Raw genomic sequence first — 23,962 nt, forward strand, 5'->3', positions numbered from 1 at the left:
AGCGGGATTTGAGTTCCACATCCTTTTATTAAGTGAAACTTCTCAACAAAACAATAAACAAGCAACGAAACGTGACTTACGTGGTGCAACAAGCACAAACACAAACAATATTCCACAAAGCAGGTGGGAACAGGGACACCTTAAGTATGATCCCCAATTAAAGACAACGAACATCAGCTGCCTCTAATTGGGAACCATACTAAGAGCACCAACATAGAAATGAAAAGACTAGAACACCCCCTAGTCACGCCCTGACCTACAACACCATAGAGAACCCAAAGGGTTGTTTCTCATGGTCTGAGAGTCTTTAGGTGCCTTTTGGCAAGCTCCAAAAGGGCTGTCATGAGGAGTGGCTTCCGTCTTGCCACTTTACCATAAAGGCCTGATTGGTGGAGTGCTGCAGAGATGGTTGTCCTTCTGAAAGGTTCTCAAATCTCCACAGAGTAAGTCTAGATGTGAGGGTGTTGGTGAAATGAAGAAAGGTGGAGTCAGGCGCAGGACACAGAAATGAGTATTGTCCGACAGTTTACTCAAAAAATGAAAGAATAATAATATTTCCTCCAACACATTGTTGCGGCTGGCTTCCGGGTTAAGKGGGCATTGTGTCAAGAAGCAGTGCGGCTTGGTTGGGTTGTGTTAGAGAGGACGCACGGCTCTTGACCTTTGCCTCTCCCTAGTCCGTACTGGAGTTGCAGCAATGAGAGAAGACTGTAACTACCAATTGAGGAGAAAAAGGGGTAAAAAATCTCAGGATTTACAATTTACTGTATAAAAACTAAATAACGGCAACAGGAAAAAGAAAAGTAATAACTCATGATCTACAGCAGTTCTTTAAGTGAACCACAAAAAAGATCAAGTACTTAGGATGCTTAATAAGTAACAACCAACAACAAATATTTAAAGATAACTTTACTCAYCAATATGAAAGCAGATCTATTTAAATGGAACAATCTTACCATAAATCTTACAGGTAAAATAAACCTCTTCAGAATAGCTTGGCTCCCAAAGTTTTTATATTCATTCTCAGTAATACCAATTACCACACTGAAGAAATTCTTTAAAAAAGTACACCAGAGCAATCTTGAAATAATTATATTTGAGTCAGAAAAGGATATTCATACGATAGGTAAGACATACAAAACCTTGCACAGAGCCTATCCAACTGACAATCTCTCAATCTATTGGAACCAAGACTTTAAAAAACTGATATTGGCACATGATGGAGGGAATGTTGGAACAAAACTAACAAAATTACAGTTAAGGAAAATGCATGCTTAATCAAGTATAATGTAATAATTTATTAACCAAGAGACAAAATTCACAAATACAGCACAATGGCAGAGTCCTATCCTAAGTGTAAAACTACACCACATAACCAAAAGTATGTGGACACCTGCTCGTCAAACGTCTCATTCCAAAATCATGGGCATTAATATGGAGTTGGTCGCCCCTTTAATGCTACAACAGCCTCCACTCTTCTGGGATGTCTTTCCACTAGATGTTGGAACATTGCTGCGGGKACTTGCTTCCATTCAGCTACAAGAGCATTAGTGAGGTCGGGCACTGATTTTGGGCGATTAGTTCTGGCTCGCAGTCGACGTTCCAATTCATCCCAAAGGTGTTTGATGTTGAGGTCAGGGCTCTGTGCAGGCCAGTCAAGTTCTTTTACACCGATCTCGACAAACCATTTCTTTATGGACCTTGCTTTGTGCACGGGGGCATTGTCATGCTGTAACAGGAAAGGGCCTTCCCCAAACTGTTGCCAAAAAGTTGGAAACAGAATAGTCTAGAATGTCATTGTATGCTGTAGCGTTAAGATTTCCCTTCACTGGAACTAAGGGGCCTAGCCCGAACCATGAAAAACAGGCCCAGACCATTATRCATCCTCCACCAAATGTGTAATATAAAGAGGAAAGAACACTCACTTCTCTACCACATTCTGTATGATTGTTCATAACCTCTGCAGGCTCAGCTAGTTCACCCTCTTTCAGATTGGAAGAGGTGGAATCAGTGCAATTATAGCTGATTCTCTGATAGCACCATTGCCTTAAATATAAATAGCATCACTTATTATGTCTCACTTTGGAGCACTCAGACAGTAAGGTGGACTGCCCRTTTAGGTTGCTACTGTATGTAAGAAATAGGGTGCCATTTGGYACACAGACTTTAGTCTCTCCTTTACAACCCCATTGACCTGTCTCAGCCACAATCATCTCTCCTAGACTGTTCTCACTGTAAACCACAGGGCAGTGCTAAAGAGGGATCACATGGCGCAGAATTTTTACAGTAAATTTCTCATAAACATTTGTATAAACCCAGATGGCTGCTGAAGACATAGCTGAGAATGTGATATTAATCACTATGTTCTACCCTCCCTCTGTGACACGATGCAAACATCTAGCTAGCACAGAACTCTGTGACATGCAGAGTTTTTACAGCCAAGAGGAGGTTTATTTCTAGATAATTCCATATGCTTCCTCCAACTCTCCCTCTCTCTCTCATCTGTGTCTGATGGGCAATGTGGGCTGCAGCATTAGCCCATCCCAGAAGCAGCTGATAGCAGGACGGATCTTTGCACAAGAAAGGCTGTGAAGGGAAAGGGAGAGAGGGGTGGGGTGGGAATTAGCAAGACACTCCTTTACCTTGAGGGGGGAAGGAAAATGTTGCATCTCACTGCAACAATGTATTTCATATGGAATATTGTCACTGTGTCTGTCTGCCTGGTAAATGAATGTGTCTACACTACTGCTCCAGCAATACTTTCCCAAACTAAATTCCTATTATCAGGTCAGATTAAATGATCCATGTATATTGTCTGGCTGCAGGGAATTTACATCAAATGATCCATACGTGTATACAATTCAATTTTAGTACAATACATTCACACATTTCACAGTCTTACTATTGGCTTTCATCAATAATTAATGGAGTAGAAGTAGAATATAAAATTCATCTACTTCATCTGTTCGGTCCGTTCAGTAATGTTTTTACGAGGTCCACTGAGGTAAACTAACAGTGAGCTCATCGTCTCCACAGGTGATTGGTGCCACTCAAACTGTCCAATCACAAACCGTCTGTTTGACAATGCAAATTTTGGCTTGGTCAGCTGAGCTGTAATCTTTTTGGACGAACATATTTTTCGCAACAGCTATGATATCCCTTCAAGTTCTGATGTTGGACAGCAAAATATTGATCCAACACACAATTTACAATGAAAACCGAGAAATGTGTAGCCATGTTCTAAATACTGCATAGTGTTTGTGGATTGCTGAGCTAAAGCTAGCAACTAATAATGCGGACGGTTTCCTATGGCTAACGTTAGCTAGCTGGGATATTCGACTCATGTCGACCAGAGTTGTCATCGTCCTCCCTGGTGGTTTCTCTGGTAAGTTAATTTTCTAGTGTGGGGTTTGTCTCTCTTAGACTATCTATGCTATAATAAATATTGTAATGTACATTTGACAAGTTTTTGATTGTAGCTAGCCAAAGAAAGGGAATAGACATTGGCTAATGTTAGCAAGCTAACGACGTTGGCTATCGACGCCCATGTCTTAATTCACAACTCTCGTTTTTAAAAACGCTGGTGTAAAAGTAACTTGGAAATCAAATTCCCTTCCCCACAATCTAGCCTGCTAGATACGCACATTTCTTATTTATATCTATCATTTTGTAAAGTTATTTAACTTAGCTGCTAACATTAACTGTTCTCGTTCTTGAAAAAAACGAACGTTAGCTAACTAAGTTAGCTACCGTAACATCTGCCTGGACTGTGTGACCAAACATTCGCTAAGGTCAAGGATTGAAAAGCTGTTATTAAATGTAGACGTTATTTTTTATCGTGGGCGTTTATCGTAACGTTAACTTAACAAGTTGGCTAGCTAACTTACCTAACTAGTCAACTAACTAACGGCGCTAGTTACCTACTTTTTTTATAACTGCAAATTAGCCAAATTATTCGACATTCGTTACCAAGTCAAGTGACCACAAAGCAAATCTCGCTAACGTACGATATTGTTGTATTATTTTGTGTGTCTCAAAACACTGCATTCTCTACCAGAAAGTTGGTTGGCCCTCTTTGATGTCACGTAGGTTGATGGATACTTCTGTATATATAGTTTAGTAATGTATGTGGACACCCCTTCAAATTAGTACATTCGGATATTTCAGCCTCACCGATTGCTGACAGGTGTATAAAATTGTGCACACCGCCATGCAATCTCCATAGACAAACATTGGCAGTAGAATGGCCTTACTGAAGAGCTCAGTGACTTCCAACGTGGCACCGTCATAGGATTCCACCTTTCCAACAAGTCAGTTCATAAAATTTCTGCCCTGCTAGAGCTGCCTCTGTAGACTGTAAGTGCTGTTATTGTGAAGTAGAAACGTCTAGGAGCAACAACGGCTCAGCCACAAAGTGGTAGGCCACACAAGCTCACAGAACGGGACCGCCGAGTGCTGTAGCGCGAAAAAGTAGTCTGTCCTCGGTTGCAACACTCGCTTCCGAGTTCCAAGCTGTCTCTGGAAGCAACGTCAGCACAATAACTGTTCGTTGGGAGCATCATGAAATTGGTTTCCGTATCCGAGCAGCAGCACACAAGCCTAAGATCACCATGCGCAATGCCAAGCGGCGGCTGGAGTTGTGTAAAGCTCGCTGCCATTGGACTCTGGAGCAGTGGAAATAAACACGTTCTCTGGAGTGATGAATCACACTTCACCATCTGGCAGTCCAACGGACGAATCTGGGTTTGGCGGATGCCAGGAGAACGCTACATTCCCCAATGTATGCATAGTACCAACTGTAAAGTTTGGTGGATACTTTTTTTCTGGAGCTGTTTTTCATGGTTCCGGCTTAACCCCTTAGTTCCAGTGAAGGGAAATCTTAACTTTACAGTGTACAATGACTTTCTAGATGATTCTGTGCTTCCAACTTTGTGGCAACCGTTTGGGGAAGTCCCTTTTCTGTTTTAGCATGACAATGCCCCCGTGCACAAAGTGTGGTCCGTACAGAAATGGTTTGTCGAGATCGGTGTGGAAGAACTTGACTGGCTTGCACAGATCCTCAACCCCATCGAACACCTTTGGGATGGATTGMAATGCCTTCTTTGAGTCAGGCCTAATCGCCGACACCCGTGTCCGACTTCACTAATGCTCTTGTGGCTGAATGGAAGCAAGTTCCCGCAGCAATGTTCCAACATCTAGTGGGGGGGGTGTTATATAGCAGCAAAGGGGGACCCACTCTATATTAAGGCCCATGATTCTTGAATGAGAGTTTTGACAATCACGTTTCCACATACTTTTAGTCATTTAGTGTGTGTTTTCATTTATTAACCCCTTTTACATAAAGTCCCACTGTACCTAACATCTTTACTAAACTTTTGGACATACGAGTTAACACACTTTCTAAATCTTGAAATTCCATTTGTCTCTACTGAGTTAAGTAAATCAGCTTTTTGTTCCACAACTAAGGTCCAAGAAAACAATCTTAAATGTTCTTACATTTGATGTCTTAGTACCTTAAGGGCAATTCAGAAAGCTAATAGAGGACCTCATTACTGATGAATGTGTTTGTTTTTTATGACAGTGTTTTTCTTTCTTTCTGCATGCATTTTATATTTTGTGTGTATCTTTTGTAATTTATGTAATTCAGGGCCCATATGTAAGAGACCTTGGTATCAGTATGACTCCCTGATAAAATAATGGTTAAATCAAAAAGAACTAGCTAGCTGAAAAGTTTAATACTTTTGATTCCACTTATCTATCAATAAAAGATTATACTTTGTAGACAACAGGTGTAGACTAACAGTGAAATGCTTACTTACGGGTCCTTTTCCAACAATGCAGAGTTGTACAATGCAGAAATGTATACACTCACTACTGTAAGTCGCTCTGGATAAGCGCATCTTCTAAATGACAAAAAAAAGTTAAAAATAACAAATGTTTTAAGTGACAGTGAATAACGAGTAAAAATAACCATGAATATGGTTCGTTTTTCAGGGGGACTGATTATTTCCCACCCCACTTTAGCTGAGATGGGTAGAAAAGTTCTCTCTACATGCCAATATGTATAAGTCTATTACAATGTTTTGCATTGGGGGCTATGGAGGGGTTGGAGATAGGGATATGTATGACACACATATTTGGTTGGTAGAGACCCCACTGAGTATTTCCCACCCAATTTTAGCTACAAGCCAATATGTATTCCATGTACAGTCTATTATAGTGTAATGCATTGGGGGCTATGGGGGTGGAGTGAATAGTCAGCAGCTACAGTGTTTGTTGAGTAGAGACTAGTGTTGTCACGATACCAACATTTTACTTACGATACCAGGCAAAGTATCGCGATACCACGGGGGGGAATTCAGTGGCCTCGCATCCTACACATCTGGCACTGATATTCATACTTCTACTCAATACAACACATTCACTTCATACTGTTAACTGTGTAATATACTGAACAAAAATATAAACACAACATGTAAAGTGTTAGTCCCATGTTTTATGAACGGAAATAAAAGATCCCAGAAATGTTCCATATGCACAAAAAGCTTATTTATCTCAAATTTTGTACAGAAATTAGTTTATATCCCTGTTAGTGAGCATTTCTCCTTTGCCAAGATAATCCATCCACCTGAAAGGTGTTGCATATAAATACGCTGATTAAACAGCATGATCATTACACAGGTGCACCCTGTGTTGGGGACAATACAAGGCCACTCTAAAATGTGCAGTTTTGTCACAACACGATGCCACAGATGTTTTGAGGGAGTGTGCAATTGACATGCTGACTGCAGGCATGTCCACCAGAGCTGTTGCCAGGGAATTTAATGTTAATTTCTCTACCATAAGCCGCCTCCAACGTCATTTGAGAGAATTTGGCAGTATGTTCAACCGGCCTCACATCTGCAGACCACGTGTAACCACGCAAGCTCAGGACCTCCACATCCGGCTTCTTCACCTGCGGGATCGTCTGAGACCAGTCATCTGGACAGCTGATGGAACTGAGGAGTATTTCTGTCTGCAATAAAGCCTTTTTGTGGGGGGAAACTCAGTCTGAATGGCTGGGCCTGTCTCCCCAGTGAGTGCGTCCCTGCCCAGTTATGTGAAATCCATAGGTTAGTGCCTAATTCATTTATTTCAATTGACTGATTTCCTTATGTGAACTGAAATTGTTGCGTTTATTTTTGTTCAGTATGGAATACTGCATAGAATGGCTACTTTGCTAATATTAGCTGAGGCCTACCTGTGATTTGGTTGGAGGAAGGAATATATGTGATGATCTGCATGTCACTGTGACAGTAAGGGGAAAACACTGCATGAAACTTACTCTAAAGTTAACACACACTCCCTAAATCACACACCGTCTCCCTTTCTCTCAAACACACACACACACACATGCCAAGATCCGACGCCGACAGAGATGGCCGCCTCGCTTCGTGCTCTTAGGAAACTATGCAGAATTTTTTTAAGTTTTATGTATTATTTCTTACACTGTTACCCCAGGAAATCTTAAGTCTTATTACATACAGCCGGGAGGAACTTTTGGATATAAGAGCAACGTCAATTTACCAACATTACGACTTTCCCGAAGCGGATCCGCTGTTTGGTCCACCACCCAGGACAATGGATCGGATCCCAGCAGGCGACCCAAAACAACGGCGCCGCAGAAGGGTCAGACGGAGCGGTCTTCTGGTCAGGCTCCGTAGACGGGCACATCGCCCACCGCTCCCGAGTATACTACTAGCCAATGTCCAGTCTCTTGACAAGGTAGACGAAATCCAAGCAACGGTTGCCTTCCAGAGAGACATCAGAGATTGTAACGTTCTCTGTTTCACGAAAACATGGCTCACTCGGGATACGTTATCAGAGTCGGTACAGCCACCTGGTTTCTTCACGCACCGCGCAGACAGAAACAAACATCTCTCTGGTAAGAAGAAGGGCGGGGGTGTATGCCTTATAAACGAGTCGTGGTGTGATCATAACAACATACAGGAAATCAAGTCCTTTTTGTCACCTGACCTAAAATTTCTTACAATCAAATGCCGACCGCATTATCTACCAAGAGAATTCTCTTCGATTATAATCAGTCGTGTACACCCCCCTCAAGCAGACACCTCGACGGCCCTGAAAGAACGTCATTGGACTCTATGTAAACTGGAAACCACATCCTGAGGATGGGGATTTTAACAAGGCTAATCTGAAAACAAGGCTCCCTAAAATGTATCAGCATATCGATTGCGCGACCCAGGCTGGAAAAATTCTGGATAATTTTTACTCTAACTTCCGCGACGCATGCAAAGCCCTCCCTCTCCCTTCTTTCAGCAAATCTGACCACGACTCCATTTTGTTGCTCCCAGCCTATTGACAGAAACTAAAACGGGAAACGCCCATGCTCAGGTCTGTTCAACGCTGGTCCGACCAATCTGATTGCACGCTTCAAGATTGCTTCGATCACGTGGACTGGGATATTTTCCGGATAGCGTCGAACAACAACATTGATGTATAAGCTGATTCGGTGAGCGAGTTTATTAGCAAGTGCATCGGTGATGTACCCACGGCAACAATTAAAACCTTCCCCAACCAGAAACCGTGGATTGATGGCAGCATTCGCGCAAACCACTGCTTTTAATCAGGGCAAGGCGGCTGGAAACATGGCCGAATACAAACAGTGTAGCAATTCCCTCCGCAAGGCAATCAAACAAGCTAAGCGTCAGTATAGAGACAAAGTAGAGTCGCAATTCAACGGCTCAGACACGAGAGGTATGTGGCAGGGTCTACAGTCAATCACAGACTACAAAAAGAAGCGGGCCACCAACACGGCCCGCTACCAAAACCTGCGGACTCTCCTTCACCGCAGCCAACACGAGTAAAACATTTAAATGTGTTAACCCTCGCAAGGCTGCCGGCCCAGATGGCATCCCCAGCCGCATCCTCAGAGCATGCACAGACCAGCTGGCTGGTGTGTTTACGGACATATTCAATCAATCCCTATCCCAGTCTGCTGTTCCCACATGCTTCAAGAGGGCCACCATTGTTCCTGTTCCCAATAAAGCTAAGGTAACTGAGCTAAATGACTATCGCCCCGTAGCACTCACTTCCGTCATCATGAAGTGCCTTGAGAGACTAGTCAAGGATCACATCACCTCCACCCTAGACCCACTCCAAGTTGCTTACCGCCCCAATAGGTCCACAGACGACYCAATCACACTGCACACTGCCCTAACCCATCTGGACAAGAGGAATAACTATGTGCTCAGCATTTAACACCGTAGTACCCTCCAAACTCGTCGTTAAGTTCGAGACCCTGGGTCTCGACCCCGCCCTGTGCAACTGGGTCCTGAACTTTCTGACGGGCCGCCCCCAGGTGGTGAGGGTAGGAAACAACATCTCCACCCCGCTGATCCTCAACACTGGGGCCCCACAAGTGTGCTTTCTTAGCCCTCTCCTGTACTCCCTCTTCACCCATGACTGCGTGGCCATGCACMCCTCCAACTCAATCATCAAGTTTGCAGACGACACTACAGTGGTAGGCTTGATTACCAACAACGAAGAGATGGCCTACAGGGAGGAGGTGAGGGCCCTCGGAGTGTGGTGTCAGGAAAATAACCTCACACTCGACGTCAACAAAACAAAGGAGATGATCGTGGACTTCAGGAAACAGCAGAGGGAGCACCCCCCTATCCACATCGACAGGACAGTAGTGGTGAAGGTGGAAAGTTTTTTAAGTTACTCGGCGTACACATCGTGGACAAACTGAAATGGTCCACCCACACAGACAGCGTGGTGAAGGCGCAACAGCGCATCAACTTCAGGAGGCTAAAGAAATGTGGCTTGTCACCGAAAAAGCTATAACAGATGCACTACAGACCCTGGTTCGATTCCAGGCTGTATRACAACCGGCCGTGATTGGGTGGCGCACAATTAGCCTTGCGTTGTTAGGGTTTGGCCGGGGTAGGCTGTCATTGTAAATAAGATTTTGTTRTTAACTGACTAAATAAAGGTTACATTTAAAAATAATAATCTTGTCATTATATAAACATCTCTGGTGTGAATGGGGACGGTACACACAGCACGGAGGAGTGAATGAGAGACGAGACCAAAAATACAACATGAGAACAAGCAGACACAAACTCCCATTAAAAATGGAAAATAACACAACCGRGATTCTTGCGATACAGGCTTTTGAAATATCACACACAAATTCAAATTAATTTGAATAATTGCCCAGCCCTACATTGCAGTGGGTGGAATAAGGAGTCACCAGTACTCTGTATTAAACCCGTTGCCCAGCACGAGACAAATTTTAAGTTCTCAAGACTATTGAGTAATTCCAGTAACCTATATTTTATTAAGTGTATTTCTTCAAATACAGCCACACAATCTGTGTAAACTTTCTAAAATGCTAGTATAATTTGACTAATTTAATTTATCAATAGATTTTTTTCGAAGGTGGTTGCAATACTGTGGAAAACAATTTGTTTTTGATATTCCCAACGTTTAGTATGCCTTTGCAGGGGGACTCTTAAATCTGTTATCGTGCTCCCAGCATAATATACTGCTAAGTGAAATGGTAATGGTTGACTGGCTAGTAGCCACACGTGCTGATGCTCTTGCTGGCTACATTAAATCAAATGTTATTGGTCACATACACATATTTAGCAGATGTTATTGTGGGTGTAACAAAATGCTTGTGACTTGAATCTAGCTAGTGACAATACATCATCTACAGTACTACTCCAAACATGGGTATATCCCTGGGACAACTCTTACCCTACGAGGTCGGAAAACTGCTGGTTTTCTGTTCTACGTAATTAATTGCACCAACCTGGTGTCCCAGATCCAAACCAGTCCCTGATTTTTAGAGGGGAATAATGGGGGGGGGAGAAGCAGTGGAACTTGCTTTAAGATCCAGATTTTGAATTTGAGGGTATAGGTTTGACGTCCTTTGGACAACATGTACACAATGACATCAGTTTCTTTTCGGTCTCTGCTTTCCAGGCCACTATCCCATACCCAAATGGATGATAAGCATGGAGTACGTTCTTAGCGTGTGGACTACACACCCCCACTCTACAGGCAGGAGACCACACCCTCCCATCAGTACAGGTGAGATTTAGCTATATGCATTCATACAGTGCCTTCGGAAAGTATTCAAACCCCTTCCCTTTTCCCACATTTTGTTATGTTACAGCTGGGGATGTACGATATATCGGAATTTAGTTTAACGCCGATGTTAAAAACCAATGTCAAAGCTACCGTGCATACCTATATAACGTAGGTACATGATGTAATGACGCCACGTAAAAATTTTGCGCGACACGTGCAACACAGCATTCCTAACCTAGACCAATGTCTGCTGTGTGGATCGAGCAGTCAACAAGTCGAGCAGTCATTTGAAAGAGTAAGAACATTTCAGCGAGACAACTCAAAAGGCGAAATCCATTAACGTCAAGATAATGTAATTCATTGCCCTTGACAATCAACCGTTCTGTCGTGGGTGATGTTGGCTTTCGCCGACTGGTCGAGCACCGGTACACCAAGTGCGCTATTTTTCAGATGTTGCCCTACCAGAGTTACACAGTAATAACGTCACTGCTATTGGCTTCTCAACATACATACTATGGAACGCTGTTTGGGTCTTTGCGTGTCAAAAGATACAGTAGCACTGTCAAAGCTGTACAAAAAAAGTCTGCAAACAAGCAAACCCCGGACACGAACAATGTGTAAACAATACCGCGTTGGTAATAAAACATAATTTGTTCGACCGCAACTTCTAGGGGAGATAGCTTTAGCTTGGTACATAGCTAGCACCAATACAACCAGCCTGAAAACAATGACCAGTAGAAACTGCAGTCATTTGCTGCTGGTGATTCTCTGATCCACCTCTACGCAGATGATACCATTCTGTATACTTCTGGCCCTTCTTTGGGCACTGTGTTAACAAACCTCCAAACGAGCTTCGATGTCATACAACACTCCTTCCGTGGCCTCCAACTGCTCTTAAACGCTAGGTAAACTAAATGCATGCTCTTCAACCGATTGCTGCCCGCCCGCCCGACTAGCATCACTACTCTGAACGGTTCTGACTTAGAATATGTGGACAACTACAAATACCTAGGTGTCTGGCTAGACTGTAAACTCTCCTTCCAGACTCACATAAAGTATCTCCAATCCAAAATCTAGAATCAGCTTCCTATTTCGCAAAACAAAGCCTCCTTCACTCATGCTGCTAAACATACTCTCGTAAAACTGACTATCCTTGACTTCGGCGATGTAATTTACAAAATAGCCTCCAACACTCTACTCAGCAAATTGGATGCAGTCTACCACCGTGCCATCCGTTTCATCACCAAAGCCCCATGTACTACCTACCACTGTCGACCTGTATGCTCTCGTTGACTGGCCTTCGCTTCATATGCGTCGCCAGACCCACTGGCATCAGGTCATCTATAAGTCATTGCTAGGTAAAGCCCCACCTTATCTCAGCTCACTGGTCACCATAACCACACCCACTCGTAGCACACGCTCCAGCAGGTATATTTCACTGGTGATCCCCAAAGCCTCCTTTGGCTGCCTTTCCTTCCAGTTGTCTGCTGCCAATGACTTGAACGAATTGCAAAAATCACTGAAGCTGGAGACTCATATCTCCCTCACTAACTTTAAGCATCAGCTGTCCGATCACTGCACCTGTACACAGCCCATCTGTAAATAGCCCACCCAACTACCTCATCCCCATATTATTTATTGTTGCTCTTTTGCTCCCCAGTATCTCTACTTGCACACAGGAGGAAACCTGGCACCATATTGAAATGGAACTTTCATGAAAATAAATAGCCAGCCAGCTACTTAACCCTGTTGCCCAAAGCTAACGTTTTAAGCAGCCACCGAGCTTCATCTGGCTATTAAGGCTCGACCTGACCGAGTTATGTTTTGTGAAGCTAGCCACAATAAGGATTAGGCACAATAGTGGATTTTGCAGTTTGTCTTCAAAATAAAAGTGTCATTGACAGTCATACAAATAGTAGAATTATGCCATACTTTTATTTTGAAGGCTAACCGCAAAGTCCACTATTGTGGCTAATCCTTATTGTGGCTAATCCTTATTGTGGCTAGCTTCACATAGATGGGTCCGACCACCATTAATCAAATAAGAACTGTCTTATAAATTAAAGTTATTTTAGATGACACCTAGCTATATAGTTAGCTAGCTAACTGTAGCTAATGAAACATTGTTTTGCTGTGTTCACGGCCGGATGTGATACAGCCTGGATTCGAACCAGGGACTGTTATGTCTCTTGCACTGAGATGCAGTGCCTTAGACCACTGCGTGTGTGTGTGTGTTAACTATTTAACTGTACTAGAATGCTTAAAAGGCCGCTCAAATTTTAAATATCGGTATCAGGGTTTTTGGCAAGGAAAATATTGGATATCGTTATCGGCCYAAAATGTCATATCGGTGCATCACTAGTTACAGCCTTATTCTAAAAGGGATTAAATTACATATTTTCCTCATCAATCTACACACAATACCCCATAATGACAGAGTGAAAATAGGTTTTGAAATTTTTGCCAATTTATAATTWAAAAAAATACTGTATTTACGTAAGTTTTCAGACCCTTTGCTATGAGACTCAAAATTGAGCTCAGGTTCATCTCGTTTCCATTGATAATCCTTGATGTTTCTACAACTTGATTGGAGTCCACCTGTGGTAAATTCAATGGATTGGACATGATTTATAAAGAAACACATCTGTCTATATAAGGTCCCACAGTTGACTGCATGTCTGAGAAAAAACTAAGCCATGAGGTTGAAGGAATTGTCCGTAGAGGCACAGATCTTGGGAAGGGTACCAAAACATTTCTGCTGCATTGAAGATCCCCAAGAACACAGTGGACCCCATCATTCTTAAATGGAAGAAGTTTGGAACCACCAAGACTCTTTCTAGAGCTGGCCGCCTGGCCAAACTGAGCAATCGGGGGAGAAGGGCCTTGGTCAGGGAGGTGACCAAGAACCTGATGGTCACTCTGACAGAGCTCTAGAATTCTTCTGTGGAGATGAGAGAACCTTCCAGAAGGACAACCATCTCTGCAGCACTCCACCAATGAGGCCTTTATTGTAGAGTGGTGAGACGGAAGCCACTCCTCAGTAAAATGCATATGACAGCCCGCTTGGAGTTTGCCAAAAGGCCCCTAAAGACTCAGACCATGAGAAACATTCTCTGGTCTGATGAAACCAAGATTGAACTCTTTGGCCTGAATGCCAAGCGTCACGTCTGGAGGAAACCTGGCACCATCCCTACGGTGAACGGTGGTGGCAGCATCATGCTGTGAGTATGTTTTCAAGCGACAGGGACTGGGAAACTAGTCAGGATTGAGCCAAAGATGAATGGAGCAAAGTACAGAGAGATCCTTTAAGAAAACCTGCTCCAGAGCGCTCAAGTCCTCAAACTGGGCTGAAGGTTCATCTTCCAACAGGACAATGACCCTAACCACATAGCGAAGACAACGCAGGAGTGGCTTCGGGACAAGTGTCTGAATGACCTTTATTGGCCCAGCCAGAGCCTGGACTTGAACGTGATCGAACATCTCTGGAGAGACCTGAAAATAGCTGTGCAGTGACGCTCCCCATCCAACCTGACAGAGCTTGAGAGGATCTGCAGAGACAAACTCTCCAAATAAAGGTGTGCCAAGCTTGTAGCGTCATACCCAAGAAGACTCGAGGCTGTAATTGCTGCCAAAGGTTCTTCAACAAAGTACTGACTAAAGGGTCTCAATACTTCTTGTGTAAATGGGATACCTGTTTTTTATTCTTAATACATTTGCAAAAATGTTTCTGCTTAGTAATTATGGGATATTGTTTGTAGATTGATGTTTTTAAAAAAAATAATCAAATTTAGAATAAAGCTGTAACAAAATGTGGAAAAAGTCAAGGGGTCTGAATACTTTCCGAATGCACTGTATATACTTTGTCGTGACGATATAAACTAATGAATGTGTTCTTGACAAGTATTCCCATACCATCTATTGTCTAATTTGGCGATCTGGAGTGCAGGTAATTGTTTTAAAAGCGTTATGACGTGATAGTGTGTTATCCCCCATCTCCAGTAATGAGAACCATGTAACCATGACACATTCCTACATGATTTCACAGATGGACCACTTAGAAGTTAAATCATGGGGGGAATTATTTTACCCACTGATAGAACTAAGGCGTTCACCAAATTGACAAGCGTTTCATGATTTTTATTTCTGGGGGTAGATTATCCCTTTTAACTTCATGCGGATCAGTGGGACGCTACCGTCCCACCTGGCCAACATCCGGTGAAATTGCAGAGTGCCAAATTCAAATTAAATTACTATAAATATTAAACTTTCATGAAATCACAAGTGCAATACATCAAAATAAAGCTTAACTTGTTGTTAATCCAGCCGCCGTGTCAGATTTCAAAAAGGCTTTACGGCGAAAGCAAACCATGCTATTATCTGAGGACAGCGCCCAGAACACACATGCATAACAAATKATTTTCAACCAGGGAGTTGRGACACGAAAGTCAGAAATAGAGATATAATATATGCCTTACCTTTGAGGATCTAATTATGTTGGCACTCCAAAAGGTCCCAGTTACATTACAAATGGTCCTTTTGTTCGATAAACTCCTTCTTTATATCCATAAAAACTCAGTTTAGCTGGCGCGCTTCAGTCAATAATCCACTCGGTTTCCTTCCTTCAAAATGCATACAAAATGAATCCCAAACGTTACCAATAAAAAGTCAATTAACATTTATAATCAAACCTTAGGTACCCTAATACGCAAATAAACTATTGTCTTTACCGGAGAAAAATACCAAAGAACGCGCTCTCATTCACGCGCTTGGAAAAACTACAGCCAAAATGGGAGCCATCTAGAAAAACTACAATATCTGGCAAATTTTTCTAAAAACCAGCCTGAAACTCTTTCTATAGACTGTTGACATCTAGTGGAAGCCCTAGGAACTGCAATCGTGCATGATTTCGCCCTATTATAAAAGTGCCAGCCATTGAAATCAGTGGTAGGATGACATTTCTTTGGGGGGGGGGGGGGATTGTCCTCGGGGTTTCGCCTGTCATTTCAGTTTTAGAAACTTTAGAGTTTTCTATCCAAATCTATCAATTATATGCATATCCTAGCTTCTGGGACTGAGTAGCAGGCAGTTTACTTTGGGCACGCTTTCCATCCGGACGTCAAAATACAGCCCCTTATCCCAAAGAAGTTAAGGAGCAAATATCCACACCTGATTCTATCAATCAGCATAGGCATACATGGTTACCAGCATTAGGTCATAGAGAAAGATCGACGACTCGTCTTTGTATCTGAGGCTCAATCACAGATGCTATAATGGCAATCTCCATTTGGAAGTAGTACATTTTCTTCCTTACGATTGGCTGATCTCTCCTGAAGAACCAGTTGGACATGACTCCAACAGGGTCACCAGGAGTGATCAGCCAATGAAGTTGGAAGTCCCACCCAGTTCACTAAATTAAAATGGTGGAAGCCCACAATGGCGCTGCCCATGTTAATACAAAAAWAAATGTGTTTTTATTTTTTATAACTAAGCCAATATAGACCACAACCTGTCATTTCCAATGGGAGCAAATTAATCATAGTGACAGAACAAGCAGAGAGGTGGACAGAGCCAAGAACGAGTTTGCGAGACCCTATTTGCGCGTTCTAGCATGTATTTCAATCAAATGTATTTATAAAGCCCTTCTTACATCAGCTGATGTCACAAAGTGCTGTGTAGAAACCCAGCCTAAAACCCCAAACAGCAAGCAATGCAGGTGTAGAAGCACAGTGGCTAGGAAAAACTCCCTAGAAAGGCCAGAACTTAGGAAGAAATCTGGAGAGGAACCAGACTATGAGGGGTGGCCAGTCCTCTTCTGGCTGTGCCGGGTGGAGATTATAACAGAACATGGCCAAGATGTTCAAATGTTCATAGATGACCAGAAGGGTCAAATAATAATAATCACAGTGGTTGTCGAGGGTGCAACAGGTCAGTACATGTCAGATGGCTTTTCATAGCAGATCATTCAGAGTATGTCTCTAGAGAGTTAAACAGCAGGTCTGGGACAGGTAGCACGTCCGGTGAACAGATCAGGGTTCCATAGCCGCAGGCAGAACAGTTGAAACTGGAGCAGCAGCACGACAAGGTGMACTGGGGACAGCATGGAGTCATCAGGCCAGGTAGTCCTGAGGCATCGTCCTAGGGCTCAGGTCCTTCGAGAAAGAGAGAGCATACTTAAATTCACACAGGGCACCGGATAAGACAGGAGAAATACTCCAGATATAACAGACTAACCCCAGCCCCCCCCGACACACAAACTACTGCAGCATAAATTAGCATATTTCCATTTGGGAACGCCTACTCTGAAATGTGCATGCACAAGAACTCGATTTGCGCTAGCACTGTTTCTCAACAATGCAATTCTTTAGAAACTTTGGCATAGGGTAAAGTCAAAAAAATTGGCCCACTCTGTTCGTAACAGATTCAAGTTTTGTAGACTGAAAGCTGTATTGAAATCAAGTGTTTCATCAATAGGAAAATGTGCATAATGTCGGACAAAATCTATCTTCTCCCACTGCCGGCCACTGGGCTTCCTCTCATCACCATATTTGGTGGTGAGTGGTAATGTCAAACGGATGCTTCAGATTTATACATCCTGTGAAACATCTGGGGCCTCCTTTTATAACTGTTGTGTAAAATTTACACAATCTACTTGCACCATTTCTGAAAAGACTTAGCAAGCACAAACATATTGATTTATAAACTTGGCGCACGCCACATTGTTCCGGTTATAAATCAGACCTGTCATAAAATTGCTTGTGAACAAGCATTGTAACGCCGCCTGATGATAGCTCATCATTCACCTTTTATGGTGACAATAACACCCTTTATTTTCTGTATACTTTGGAAGTAGGCCAAGACCGGATAGTATCTAAAGGAAATATCAATGGGGAACATCAAATGTTTTTTGGGGATGCATACAGAATATTTTATTTTGCAGGCTACAGCAAATGTCACTGACTGTTTCTGAAAGACAAAAACAATTGCAAATTGTTGTGGACCTCTAACAGTTTAAATTCATGTTTTGCATTTACTTTTCCCCAACCTAAATATGCTGCACTGCCTGTGATTTCTGAAACTGTCTCCTCAGATTTTTTAAAAACTACAGTACGCCTACTTCGTGGTTGCCTACACACTTCAGTGCAAAAGATCAACTGTCCACATGTTTACTGTATGTTATAAATTAACCGTGCTCCCTTTCGGCTGCATAGAGAAAAAACTAGAAATTATCATCTACAATTATCATCTACACTTGTAGATGAAGGGAAGGAYKCGAGGCTTAAAAATCCTTCTTTAACCTAAGACAATTGAAAATATTGAAGTGCCTTTGAACGGGGTATGGTAGTAGGTGCCAGGCGCACCGGTTTGTGTCAAGAAATGCAACGCTGCTGGGTTTTTCACGCTCAACAGTTTACTGTGTATCAGGAATGGTCCACCACCCAAAGGACATCCAGGCAACTTGACACAATTGTGGGAAGCATTGGAGTCAACATGGGCCAGCATCCCTGTGGAACACTTTCGACACCTTGTAAAGTCCATGCATGCCCTGACGAATTGAGGCTGTTCTGAGGGCAAGGGGGGAGGGGGCGGGCGCGCAACTCAATATTTGGAAGGTGTTCTTAATGTTTTGTACACTCATTGTAGATGCCTGTTAATAATTATTTTAGAATGCAAAGATAAAACAAATGACCAGGACCACCTCCAGGTTTTTTCACCTGTTTTTACTGATTTCCTTATGAACTGTAACTCATTATAACTGTTGATATTGTTGCATGTTGCGTTGTTKTATTTTTGTTCAATATTGAAGACCAGTTGAAGTATGAAATAACCCCAACGCTTTGCAGTACTTAGGTTATGCCACAAGAGGGCGACATTGACTAACTTATAGGTCGCCTAAAATGACAGTACACTGAGTCGTGGTTTGCTTTTCATATTTGGTTAGCAAATCATTTGGGGGGGTGCATATATTTGTCCTGTTACACATGTGTCAGTAAGACCAAGGAGCTGATCGTGAACTATAGGAGAAAGAGGGGAGAGCACATCCACGGGGCTGTTGTGAAATAGGTTGAGAGCTTCAAGTTCCTTGGGGTTTACATCACTAAGGACTTAACATGGTCCACACACTCCTGCAGTCAAGAAGAGGGCACGGCAGTGTCGATTCCCCCTAAGGAGGCTGAAAATATTTATGGACCCTRGGATCCTCAAAGTTCTACAGCTGCACCATCGAGAGCATCTTGACTGGCCGCATCACTGCTTGGTATGGCAAATGCACCGCCCTTGACCGCAAAGCGCTACAGAGGGTGATGCGGACAGCCAAGTACATCACTGGGGCTGAGCTCCCTGCCATCCAGGATCTCTATATCAGGCGGTGTCAGAGGGCCTGAAAAATTGCAGAAGACTCCAGCCACGCAAGCCATAGACTGTTCGCTCTGCTACTCTCCGGCAAACAGGTTCTGAGACAGCTTCTACCCCCAAGCCATAGGACTGCTAAATAGCCAGACTGGTGAATAGTCAATTAATGGTACCTGAACTATCTGCACTGACCCTACACACACTCACTAGACTATATTATATATCGCTATACAGACACACACACACACACACTACATTGACACATTCACAGACACTACATACACACACGCATACCAACAACACAAACACACATTACACACGCACACACTTTTTACACATCATTTGCAGCTGCTACTCTTTCTTATTTGACTTATCTGTCCTGATACCTAGTCACTTTACCCTGCCGTCATGTACATGTCTATCTCAAATACCTTGTACCTCTGCACATTGATCTGGTACTGGTATTCCCTTTTATATAGCTCCATTCTTTTATTTTATTCCTTTTGTGTTACCATTTTAATTTTAGACTCTGTATTGTTGGGAAGGGCTCTTAAGCAATCATTTCACGGCAAGGTCTACACCAMTTTTATTAGGCGCATCTGACAAATACAATTAGATTTCTTGCCTAACCCAACTTCCCCTGAGACACCCGCAGGGAGTGAGGTCACGGCCAGGGTCATCATTTCTCACACCAGTCTGCTGCACTTGTATTCAACTACTCAAGTAGCCCATCTAGAGTTTGTGCATCCCTTGTAACGTATAGAAACATTTTTGGTTTCTTTTACAGTTAAAATGAGTTACACTACATGACCAAGTATTTGGACCCCTGCTCGTCGAAAAACTCATTAAAAAATCATGGGCATTAATATGGAGTTGGTCCCCCCCTTTGCTGCTATAACAGCCTCCACTCTTCTGGGAAGGCTTTCCACTAAATGTTGGGACATTTGCTGCGGGGACTAACTTCCATTCAGCCATTAGCATTAGTGAGGTTGGGCACTGATGTCGGGCGATTTGGTCTGGCTTGCGTCGGCGTTCCAATTCATCCCAAAGGTGTAAGATAGGGTTGAGGTCAGGGCTCTGTGTAGGCCAGTCAAGTTCTTTCACACCGATCTCGACAAACCATTTCTATATGGACCTCACTGTGCACATGGGCATTGTCATGCTAAAACAGGAAAGGGCCTTCCACAAACTGTTGCCACAAAGTTGGAAGCACATAATCGCCTAGATAGAATGTCATTGTATGCTGTAGCGTTACGATTTCCCTTCACTAGAATTAAGGGGCCAYGCCCGAACTATATAAAAAATAAAACGGCCCAGCCCATTATTCCTCCTCCCAACTTTACAGTTGGCACTTTGCATTGGGGCAGGTGCCGTTCTCTTGGCAATCACCAAACACAGATTTGGCCGTCGGACTGCCAGATGGTGAGCATGATTCATCACTCCAGAGAATGCGTTTCCACTGCTCCAGAGTCCAATGGCGGCAAGCTTTACACCACACCAGCCAACTCTTGGCATTGCGTATGGTGATCTTAGGCTTGTGTGCGGCTGCTCAGTCATGGAAACCAAGTTCGTGAAACTGAAGACAAARAGTTATTTTGCTGACGTTGCTTCCAGAGGCAGTTTGGAACTCTGTAGTGACTGTTGCAATTAAGAACAGACTATTTTTACACGCTTCAGCGGCCCCGGTCTGTGAGCTTGTGTGACCTACCACTTCGCGGCTAAGCCGTTGTTGTTCCTAGACATTTCCACTTCACATTAACAGCACTTAGTTGACCAGGGCAGCTCTAGCAGCGCAGAAATTTGATGAACTGACTTGATAGCCAGACTGGCTATTTGATCTGACCATAATTCTATCCTCCTGATAACTGCTTACAAGCAAAAAATTCAAGCAAGAAGCACCAATGACTCGATCAATAAAAAAGTGGTCAGATGAAAAGCAACAGGACTGTTTTGCTAGCACAGACTGGAATATGTTCCGGGATTCTTCCGATGGCATTGAGGAGTACACCACATCAGACACTGGCTTCATCAATATGTGCATCGACGATGTCGTCCCCACAGAGACCGTACGTACATATCCCAACCAGAAGCCATGGATTACAGCCAACATCTGCACTGAGCTAAAGGCTCGAGCTGCTGCTTTCAGGGAGCGGGACTGTAACCTGGAAGCTTATAAGAAATCCTGCAATGCCCTCCGACGAATCATCAAACAGGCAAAGCGTCAACACAGGACTAAGATCGAATCATACTACACCGGCTCCGACGGATGTGGCAGGGCGTGCCAACTATTACAGACTACAAAGGGAAGCACAGCCGAGAGCTGCCCAGTGACACGAGCATACSAGATGAGCTAAATTACTTCGGTGCTCGCTTCGAGGCAAGTAACACTGAAACATGCATGAGAGCATCAGCTGTTCCAAACGACTGTGTGATCACGCTTTCCGCAGCAAGACCTTTTAAACAGGTCAGCATTCACGAGGCAACAGGGCCAGACAGATTACCAGGACGTGTACTAAGAGCATGCGCTTTCCAACTGGCAAGTGTCTTCWCTGACATTTTCAACCCCTCCCTGTCAGTCCAACATGTTTCAAGCAGACAACCATTGTCCCTATGCCAAATAATACTAAGGTAACCTACCTAAAATGACTACCAAGCCGTAGCACTCACGTCTGTATGAAATGCTTTGAAAAGCTGGTCATGGCTCACATCAACACCATTATCCCAGAAACCCTAGACCCGCTCCAACTTGCATACAGCCCTAACAGATCCACAYATGATGCAATCTCTATTGCACTCAACACTGCCCTTTCACACCTGAACAAAAGGAACACCTATGTGAGAATGCTATTCATTGACTACAGCTCAGCGTTCAACACCATAGTGCCCTCAAAGCTCATCACTAAGCAAAGGACCCTGGGACTAAACACCTCCCTCTGCAACTGGATCCTGGACTTCCTGACGGGCCGCCCCCAGGTAATAAGGGTAGGCAACACGTCTGCCACGCTGATCCTCAACACGGGGGCCCCTCAGGGGTGTGTGCTCAGGCCCCTCCTGTACTCCCTGTTCACTCATGACTGCATGGCCAGGCACGACTCCAACACCATTAAGTTTGCTGATGACACAACAGTGATAGGCCTGATCACTGACAACAATGAGACGGCCTATAGAGAGGTCAGAGAACTGGCATTGTGCCAGGACAACAACCTCTCCCTCAATGTGAGCAAGACTAAGGAGCTGATTGTGGACTACAGGAAGAGGCGGGGTAGAACAGGCTCCCATTAACATTGACGGGGCTGTAGTGGAGAAGGTTGAGAGTTTCAAGTTCCTTGGTGTCCACATCACCAACAAACTATCATGGTCCAAACATACCAAGACAGTCGTGAAGAGGGTACGACAAAACCTTTTCCCCCTCAGGAGACTGGACAGATTTGGCATAGGTCCCCAGATCCTCAAAAAGTTCTACAGCTGCACCATTGAGAGCATCCTGACCGGTTGCATCACCGCCTGGTATGGCAACTGCTCGGCATCTGACCGTAAGGCGCTACAGAGGGTAGTGCGTACGGCCCAGTACATCACTGGGGCCAAGCTTCCTGCCATCCAGGACCAAGTTAATAGGCAGTGTCAGAGGAATGCCCGTAAAATTGTGATTGACTCCAGTCACCCAAGTTATAGACTGTTTTCTCTGCTACCGCATGGCAAATCGCCACCGGACAATTTACATTGACACCCCCCCCAGTACCCTCGCACACTAACTCGGTTCCTGTGCTCCCTGTATATAGCCTCGTTATTCTTATTGTGTTACTTTTTATTTCAGTCTACTTGYTAAATATTTTCTTCTTGAACTGCACTGTTGGTTAAGGGCTTGTAAGTAAGCATTTCACAGTAAAGTCTACACTTGTTGTATGCGGCGCATGTGACAAATAGTTTGATTTGACAGGGAAGGGTTGATTGTCAAGGGCAATGAATTCCATTATCTTGCCGTTAATGGATTTCGCCTTTTGAGTTGTCTCGCTGAAATGTTCTTACTCTTTCAAATGACTGCTAGACTTGTTGACTGCTCGATCCACACAGCAGACATTGGTCTAGGTTAGGAATGCTGTGTGGCACGTGTAGTGCTAGATTTTTTTTTGTGGTTCATTACGTCATGTACCTACGTTATATAGGTATGCATGTCAGCTTTGACATCGGTTTTGCATATCGTTGTTAAACTAGACATCGGGCCGATGTTGGCATTTTTAGCTAATATCGTACAATTCTGATGTGCTTGCCGATGTATCGGGCATCCCTTGTGGGAACTCTTCAAGACTGTTGGAAAAGCATTCAATGTGAAGCTYGTTGATAGGATGCCAAGAATGTGCAAAGCTGTCATCAAGGCAAAGGGTGGCTACTTTGAAGAATCTCACATATATAAAAAATATTTTGATTTGTTTAACACGTTTTGGTTACTACATGAGTCCATATGTGTTATTTCATAGTTTTGATGTCTTCACTTTTATTCTACAATGTGAAA

At 43.5% G+C, this 23,962-nt stretch overlaps 1 long non-coding RNA gene across 1 annotated transcript; it reads left to right on the forward strand.

The window, feature by feature from the left end:
* Window positions 1–1,376: 1,376 nt before the first annotated feature.
* LOC139023106 (uncharacterized) lies at window positions 1,377–23,851 on the forward strand. Its single transcript, XR_011474254.1, has 2 exons — window positions 1,377–1,443; window positions 20,326–23,851. It is a non-coding gene; the product is annotated as an uncharacterized lncRNA (long non-coding RNA).
* Window positions 23,852–23,962: the final 111 nt, after the last annotated feature.

This window comes from Salvelinus sp. IW2-2015, linkage group LG27 (genome assembly GCF_002910315.2).
Source record: "Salvelinus sp. IW2-2015 linkage group LG27, ASM291031v2, whole genome shotgun sequence".
Taxonomy (NCBI): domain Eukaryota; kingdom Metazoa; phylum Chordata; class Actinopteri; order Salmoniformes; family Salmonidae; genus Salvelinus; species Salvelinus sp. IW2-2015.